The sequence below is a fragment of the Triticum dicoccoides genome, chromosome 5B (assembly GCF_002162155.2).
Source record: "Triticum dicoccoides isolate Atlit2015 ecotype Zavitan chromosome 5B, WEW_v2.0, whole genome shotgun sequence".
Classification (NCBI taxonomy): domain Eukaryota; kingdom Viridiplantae; phylum Streptophyta; class Magnoliopsida; order Poales; family Poaceae; genus Triticum; species Triticum dicoccoides.
The window spans coordinates 134,810,717-134,820,387 of record NC_041389.1 but is presented as its reverse complement, the minus strand read 5'-3'; positions in this window follow the sequence as shown (position 1 = coordinate 134,820,387).

Sequence of the window (9,671 nt, the reverse complement as noted above, 5' to 3'; positions counted from 1 at the left end):
CCGTCCCCTCCACTCCATTCGCTCCGCCAAAGACACCCTCCCCACCGCGTCGATACGTCGGCGCTGCAATTCGTCGAGGGGACGCACGGCGATCCTCTCGCTCCCGCAGTACGCTCTCATAGACTGCCGTCCTCTAGCCGCGCCGCCACCTCTGGCTACATTCTTGTGGAGGTGCATGGCGGTCAGCGCCGCCACCGCTTGCGACGTTCGTGTGGAGACGCACGGCGGTCAGCTTCTCCCATGGTACACACATTCTAGACTGAGGCTCCATTCATGTTGGTGTAGCACTGAATGTTAGCTGATAGACGCTGTTAATCTCACTGTTTGCCGGAGTAGTTTACTGTCAATATGCTCTGCTTAAGAAGCTTCCGTGCCCTGTTCTGCACTCAATCTGCTTAGCTGAGATGGCATGCCAAGGCCAATTAGTTGCTAAAATATCCTGCCATATATTTATTATGACGTAGATTGCCATGGTCTAGTAGCCAATCTGTTAGGTGAAATAGCTCTACACCGTTTTATACTCGATCTTTGTTGCTGCGATGGCCTTCGATAGTTCGATGGCTGTGTGCTCGGCCTCATTGACTGCTGAAACAGCCTGCCATAATTTAGCACTCAAATATGTTTGCTGAATGAGCTTTACATATGTTTCGTTACTTAGATCTGCTCGTCCAAATATCTTGTCATAGCTTTAGACATCGACCTAGGTATTTTTTTCTGGACTTCATAAAAAAGCATATATGTTTTTCCTGTAATATCTAGTAGAAGAACTAGTTTGTATGTCTAATAGATGGACAAGGCTTGGATAACTTCTGCTCGAAGATTCTCCGCTGCCTATGTCGAGGGGGTTGAAAACTTCATGAACTTTATCAGAGCTAAGTACGGTGGTCCGAAATCAGATGTGCTCTGCTCGTGTAGCAGTTGTATGAATTCAGTTACAAGACCCCAGTCAACTGTGCAAAATCATCTACACTTGTATGGGATGTCGGTCACATATACTAGGTGGGTTCATCATGGTGAAGCTGTGAACGTCAATGTTATTGTCTACGTGGAAGCAGCAGATCACCATCTTGATCTGCCTGATGCTCAGGTGGAAGAGGAGGAGGAGGTGGTGGTGGTGGCGGAGCCAGTGAGTTTGACCAACATTGAAACAATGCTACGAAATGCTCGTGCATTCCATGAACTTTCACCTGCAGACGAAAAAGGGTGGGCCCACATGTTGGAACAATGCAACGTGGCTGTCACCCCAGGAAATAAGTTGTCAGTATTCTCAGCTATGGTCCCCTTTCTTTAGGTGAAGACATCTGAGCGGATGACCAACAAATTATTCGGTGTGATGTTGGCTGCTTTCCGCAAATCTTTTCCAGATGCGTCTGAGCTGCCACACACCTACAGTAAAATGAAGAATTTCCTTCGTGCAGTTGGAATTGGATATGATATGATCCATGTTTGTAAGAATAATTGTGTTCTGTTCCGGAAGGATTATGCCAACTTAAGTGAATGCCCGAAATGCAAATCATCAATATGGAAAGATGGCGATGCTATGAAGAGGATTCCTCATAATGTTCTGAGACATTTTCCAATTACACCAAGATTGCAGAGGTTGTTTCATGATGCTGAAACAAGAAAGGATGTACTGTGGCATTCTAGGAACCAGGAGCACAGAGATCAGAATGTAATGAGCCATCCATCTCATGGTAGTGACTGGAAAAGCTTCAATGATAAACAAAAAAAGTTTGCTGCTAACCCGAGAAACATTAGACTTGGCTTAGCTTCAGATGGATTTAACCCATTTCGCCACCAGAGCGCCACATATAGCATGTGGCCAGTGCTTGTTATCCCTTACAACATGCCTCCAAATGTCTGCACCAAAGAATCAAACTACATGATGGCCTTGCTCATCCCAGGTCCAAAAAGTCCTGGAAAGGATTTTGATTTGTTCATGGAGCCTCTTGTGGAGGAACTTCAACAGCTATGGAGGGGTGTTCTCACTCGAGACCTATATAGCAGCCCACCAGCTGATTTCTTTCTGCGTGCTGTTATAATTTGGTGCATCCATGATTATCCGGCTTTGGGAATTATGTCAGGGCGAACGACACATGGTTACAATGCATGTGTTCACTGTGACAGGAATCCGTTGTCATACGCAATACTTAGCAAGATCTGTTACATTGGACACCGCTATTTCCTTGCCAAGGACAAGCCGCATCCTAGAAAATATCGAAGACATGTGTTCAATGCAAAGCATGAAAACCGTGATGCACCAAAGAGGCTCACCCTCGATGAGTTGCAAGTGGAATTAGAGAAGGGCAGACATATTACACTAGGAAACCATCCTGGTAATGGTAGCGGGAAAAGGAAGCGTGGCAGGACAGAAGAGAGATTATAGTTTACCCGAAGGTCCACTTTGTGGGACTTGGAGTATTGGAAAGATTTGGATCTGCAGCAAAATCTTGATGTGATGCACATCAATAAAATATATGTGACAGCATTATCGGCACACTTCTTAATATTGAAGGCAAGATGAAAGATACCTTAAAATCCAGGATTGATTTGACACACCAGGGTATCAGAAAGGATTTGCAGGTGCAAGATGAAGGTAAACCATGGGATATGGCACCAGTTGTGTACGTCTTGGACAAGGTAAAAAGAAAAGAATTCTGCGAGGTCCTGTCACGTGTGAGATTCCCACATGGATTTTCTTCCAACCCTGAAAGGAGAGTCAGTGCAGATGGAAACAAGGTACAAGGGTTGAAAACTCATGACTGCCACGTCCTACTTCAAAGAGTTTTACCTGTTATCTTTAGAGGATTGGGCCGCCCTGACTTATACAGAGCAGTTGCAGAGTTGGGACAATTCTTCAGGGAACTCTGCAGTAGAAATATCATGATAGATGCTTTGGAGCGTCTTAGAGACAAGATACCAACTATCCTATGCGACCTTGAGAAGATATATCCTCCAGCCTTCTTTGATGTGATGGTGCATTTGGCTGTTCATCTACCTGATGAGGCACTACTTAGAGGTCCAGTACAGTATGGCTGGATGTACCCTATTGAAAGGCGTCTAGGCACTTTCAAGGGCCATGTTAGGAACAGAGCTAGACCCGAGGGTTCCATTGCAGAGGCCTACATTGCTACAGAAGCATTGACATTCTGCTCAAAATACATTGAAATAGCTGATCAGCTTAGCAAAGAGGTGGGTGAAGACAATCCCGGGCTCAATGTTTTCGATTATTCTGTTCGAGTTATAGGGAAGAGTCGACAAGAGGACAAACCTAAAGATTTGGACAAAATGGTTTGGTATGTGTAGAATAACTGTCTGAGATACTACCTTATATCAAGTAAGTGCAGTACTGCATCTTATACATCGTAATCTACTAAACTTGCAGCACATTCTTATATATTTAGATGTTTGACACAATCACTATGTTGTGCAGCATCTATAAAAAGGAGTTACTACCGCAAAATCCAAGAAACATTGACAAACTGGTTATGGCAGGATTTGCGAAATGGTTCAAGAACCATGTAAGCTTTTGAAATGCACTGTCATTTTTTTAATATATTGAGTACATAAGATGATCAGCTTGTCTATTTTCTAACCATAGGTTAAGAAGATGCGGGAGGATGGGCAGGCAGTTGATGATGCCCTTTACTCACTAGCAATGGGTCCTGATACTCGGTTAAGACATTATGAATCTTGCGTTGTTGGAGATGTGCGCTACAACACCGTTGCACAAGACGAAGGCAGGAAGACACAAAACATTGCCATCATGAGCACGAATATGTATGACAAAGAGACAACTGAAATGTATGCTAACATAACAGACATTGTTCAGTTGCAGTATATCTCCAGTTTCGAGGATCATCGGTGTGTGGTTCTGTTGTGCTGTCGTTGGTATAACCTGTTTTCCAGGATCGCAAAACCTAGAGCTGATGATTATTTCAAATCCATCAATGTCAAGGCGGCGTACCAGACCAACGAGCCTTTTATTTTGGCAAATCAAGCAACACAGATATTTTTCTTGGAAGACACATTTGCACGTAGTGATGACTGGAGAGTATTGCAAAGGTTTGAGCAGAGGAATTCGTTTAATGAAGTTGCACAACAAGATGATGCTTACACTGCTCCTGATGTACAAGATAACACAGATGTTCCTAATATCTTTAAGAACCATCACGTCAATGACGCCGGCGAAAAGATTGTCTGTCGTGCTGTAGACATACAAGAGTTGATCCAGAAGAAGCCAACGTTCTAGGATGTTGAGGACGAAGAAGAAGATGACACCATGGGGAATTACGATTCAGACTGATACACATGGCGAAGATGTTGACGCTGCTGCTGTTGATTATGATTACATTGCTTTTGTTGTATTTGCCTGTCAGAAGACGTTTTTTTATCTACCATGTGAAATTGTGTTTGCTATGACAACTAAAACCCGATGAACATGCTGTTTAGTATTTTGCTGCGAGAACATCACTTGTTATGTATGCTGATTTGTGTTTGGTGATTGTATGAAAACTAAAACATGATGACATTGTTGTTTAGTTGTACTCATATTTGGCTGTGAAACTTGAATTTGATGACATAGTTTGCTGTTGGACTGCAACTTGCTCGACGTCTTCGAATGAGAACAAAGCTGACCTGACAGGGCCTCTGCTATTTATTTATTTATGAGCAAAAGGGGATACCCCCTGATTTCCGTTAATAGAAATCATTAGATGTTCACAACACTACGCCCAGCCTGCTACACAGGTTTCATTCATTACTAGTTTCAGCAAAGTGCTCATGTCATAGACACTGAATACATCACGAGTGCTACATACGCTGCAAATAAATAGACAATCATCCTACAGAGCATATCGATTTTGCCCATTATCTTTACAAGCTCTTTCATCTCCTCATTGCTGTCAAGGCCGTTCAACAGCTGTTGCTTGGCCATGATCAGAGGAACTGCATCTTTAACCTTCTGCTCTGCATCTTCCTCTTCTGTTGTTCCTTCAGTTACTTGTCCAGCACCCCAACCTGCTGGTATTGGGATTCCTCGTGTAACGAAATAATCAGCGTAGTTGCATTCCCCCACATCAGCAACTTCCCAGAAATACAATTCACACGAATCTTCCCTTTTTTACACGAATCAAATTGGAAGATCATCAACCAAACTATTAAAAAAGTCAGCAACTGAAAGCAGCAGAACAACACTTAAACATATTATTACCCCATGATTTGGGCATTTGTAGAAGACTTGGCCAAAGTTGAGGATTGTGGTTGAGACGCGACGGATGACTCTGTGTGATTTGCAGCAGTGGCACCACACCAATGGCAGCGGGTTGCGATGAGCAATCTGCTGTGATGCGCGTGCCGGCGGGGGTGTGATGAGACCCACAGGCGATGGTACGGGTGGCAACTTGGCGCATATCTGGTTGTTGCCTGCTGAAGAGCAGGTGGACGAGCATCCAGCGGACATATTTGCTGCTACAAGAGCTTCTGATGCTAGGCAGAGTAGGTAGAGAAGAGGAGAAGCGAACGTTCGATATGTCAGTTTCATTACTTGCAGAGTAGCATAGCACCATATATAGTCATAGTCTAGGTTTGGATTCGAACCAGCTACAGGAGCACCTCTCTCTTTTTTCTAAAACTCGGCAACGTCTCTTTACTGGTACACTAGCTTGTTCTGTATGCCTTCCCAAGTCTTTGATTTTCTTTCCATTTTTTTCTTCCCAAGTCTTACCAAGGCTTGGATGGAACAGGCGATGGAAACGAGGCCTGGCGTACCGCAGAACGGAGGAAACAGCCTTGTGTTCGACCGGCCACGTTCGAAATGGGATCCTGTTCATCGGGAGGGGTGTGGCGTACCGCAAAACGGAGGAAACGGACCTCCTACGGTTGAAATGGGGGTCATGTTGATCGGGAGGGGTGTGGTGTACCGCATAACGGAGGAAACAGACCTCCTATGGTCGAAACGGGGGTCCTGTTGATCGGGAGGGGTGTGGCGTACCGCAAAACGGATGAAACGGACCTCCTACGGTCGAAACGGGGGTCCTGTTGATCAGGGGGGTGTGGCGTGCCACAAAACGGAGGAAACGAACCTCATACGGTCGAAACGGGGGTCCTGTTGACTGGGAGGGGTGTGGCGTACCGCAAAATGGACGAAACGGACTTGTGTTGGAGCGCTATGGTCGAAACGGGGGTCCTTTTCATCGGGAGGGGTGTGGCGTACCTCAAAACAGGACTCCACGGGATACTGTTCATCTCCACCGTCGACCTCCTCCAGCCTCCACGGGCTACCGTCGACCTCCTCCAGCCTCCATCGCGCGCTACTCCACCGGCTACTGTTCAACCACCCCTCCACCTTCTACTGTTCATCCAGCCCTCCACACCTCGAGGTCCTGTTCATCCGGAGGCAACGCCATCGCTCACTGTTCATCCAACCCCCCCTGCAACGCTCACTGTTCATCCAATCGATCGACTTCAGTTAGCAGCAGTAGCGAAGGAATCACTCGATTGGGTTTAGTTAATAACCATCAATCGATCGCTCGGGTTCAGTAACGCGTAGCCTGCAGTGCAATCGCTCGGGTTCAGTTAGAGCCCAACGCCTCGCTCGGGTTCAGTTAGAGCCAACGCCTCACACACACGTGCATACATGTACTAGAGAAACATGCATCGCTCGGCCCCCGACCACCCACCATAACCGGGAACTCGCCAAAATTTTCCTCGCCGTCGCTTGTACCACGGTTTTTTCCGTCATGGACGGCCCAAATAATGTCATGCAACTGCGTCTCCGGCTATCCCAGGATGAAAAGCCCATTTTCTGTCATGATTTTTTGTCATAGAAGTAGGAGCCCACCACATCTATGATGATACCGGGTTTTGTCACAATTATCGTCATTAGTGTCATATGTATGACAGAAAAAAAATTCATTCGGCCCAAAATGTCACGGATGTGTCTTTTTTTTGTAGTGTTATGCGTTGCTTCATAAGGGGCTGATTGGGATCCATATGTTTCATGCTATGGTTAGGTTTACCTTAATTCTTATTTCATAGTTGCAGATGCTTGTGAGAGTAGTTAATCATAAGTGGGATGCTTGTCCATGAAAGGGCAGCGCCCAAGCACCAGTCCACCCACATATCAAATTATCAAAGTAACAAACGCGAATCATATGAGCGTGATGAAAACTAGCTTGACGATAATTCCCATGTGTCCTCAGGAGCTTTTGCTTTATATAAGAGTTTGTCCAGGCTTGTCCTTTGATACAAAAAGGATTGGGGCACCTTGCTGCACCTTATTTACTTTTGTTACTTGTTACCTGTTACAAATTACCTTATCACAAAACTATCTGTTACCGATAATTTCAGTGCTTGCAGAGAATACCTTACTGAAAACCGCTTGCCATTTCCTTCTGCTCCTCGTTGGGTTCGACACTCTTACTTATCGAAAGGACTATGATAGATCCCCTATACTTGTGGGTCATCAAGACTATTTTCTAGCGCCGTTGCCAGGGAGTGAAGCGCGTTTGGTAAGTGGAAATCGGTAAGGAAAAATTTATATAGTGTGCTGAAATTTATTGTCACTTGTTACTATGGAAAGTAATCCTTTTAGGGGCTTGTTCGGGGTATCTTCACCCCGACCAACAAATCTGGGATCCTCAAATCATGCAAATATCCTCTGTCTTTGCATGCCTTTCACCATCCTACTGAATCTACTGAAAATGTTTACTTTGAAATTCCTTCGGGTATGATAGAGAAACTGCTAGCTAATCCCTTTACAGGAGATGGAACATTGCATCTCGATTGCACCTATGGACGAAGTTTGTGGATTATTTAAGCTTGCAGGTATGCCCGAGGATGTTATCAAGAAGAAGGTCTTCCCTTTGTCTTTGAAGTGAGAGGCATTGACATGGTTTAGGCTATGTGATGATATGGGATCATGGAACTACAACCAATTGAAATTGGAATTTCATCAGAAGTTTTATCCTATGCATCAGGTTCATCGTGATCGTAATTATATATATAATTTTTGGCCTCACAAAGGAGAAAGCATCGCTCAAGCTTGGGGGAGGCTTAAGTCAATGTTATATTCATGCCCCAATCATGAGCTCTCAAGAGAAATTATTATTCAAAAATTTTATGCTCGGCTTTCTCTCAACAATCGCTCCATGCTCGATACTTCTTGTACTGGTTCTTTTATGATGAAGACTATTGAATTCAGATGGGATTTATTGGAAAGAATTAAACGCAACTCTAAAGATTGGGATCTCGACGAAGGTAAGGAGTCAGGTATGACACCTAAGTTTGATTATGTTAAATCTTTTATGGATACCGATGTTGTCCGTGAATTTAGCACTAAATATGGACTTGACTCTGAGATAGTAGCTTCTTTCTATGAATCATTTGCTACTCATGTTGATCTCCCTAAGGAGAAGTGGTTTAAATATCATCCTCCCATTGAAGTAAAAGTAGTTGAACCTATTAAAGTTGAAGAAAAGACTATCACTTGTAATGTCGATCCTATTGTTCCTGCCGTTTATATTGAGAAACCACCTTTCCCTATTAGAATAAAGGATCATGCTAAAGCTTCAACTGTGGTCGTCTTGTTCATCCAGAGGAAACGCCACGGGGTCCTGCATCCACCCCCACCGCTCATTGTTCATCCACCCCCCCCCCCCGCCCCACAACGCTCACTGTTCGTCCAATCGATCGGCTTCAGTTAGCAGCAGTAGCGAATGAATCGCTCGATCGGGTTCAATTAACAGACATCGATCGATCGCTCGGGTTCAGTAACGCGTAGCCTGTAGTGCAATCGCTCGGGTTCAGTTAGAGCCCAACGCCTCGCTCGGGTTCAGTTAGAGCCAACGCCTCGCACACACGCGTGTACGTGTACGAGAGAAACGCGCATCGCTCGGCCCCCGACCACCCTCCGTAACCGGGAACTCCCCGAAATATTCCTCGCCCTTGCTTCTACCATGGTTTTTGCCATCATGGACGGCCCAAAGAATGTTATGCAGCTGCGTCTCCGGCCCGCCCAGGACAAAAAGCCCATTTTCTGTCATGATTTTTTGTCATAGAAGTAGGAGCCCACCACATCTATGATGATACCGGGTTTTGTCACAATTATCGTCACAGAAGTGTCATATGTATGACATAAAAAAATTGTTCGGCCCAAAATGTCATGGATGTGTCTTTTTTTGTAGTGTCCCTTCCTAGGCCTCGCCGTCGTCCACTACCCTGGTGCTCTCGGCGTGGCGTGGTCAACATGGTGAACGACCGACATGCATCTGAAGTGGACTGTACGTGGAGAGGCTGACAGCTGGGTCCACGGCCGCACGCAAGGAAATGCCTCCTTATTACGTGCAAAATAATGATTTCTCCACCTGACATCTGGGACCCACTGAAAGGGCCTCTATATTTCACGAAAAAAATGTTACTGCCGCTGATATCTCGGATCCACCAGCTATATCTTCGCACACAAGGAAGTGCCTCCTTATTACGCAAAAAAAAATGAATACTCCCCCTGCTAGCTGGGACCCAGTATAGTGGGCCTACTAAGTGGACGGGGACGGAGGGCTTTGTCAACTTAGTCAATATGCACGATTCTAGCTCCAGTGACCGTACGATGTCCATCCAGCGGTCGTAGTGCTTCTTCAACCTCTGGTCTTCTTGCTCCAGCCGCCCAAAAT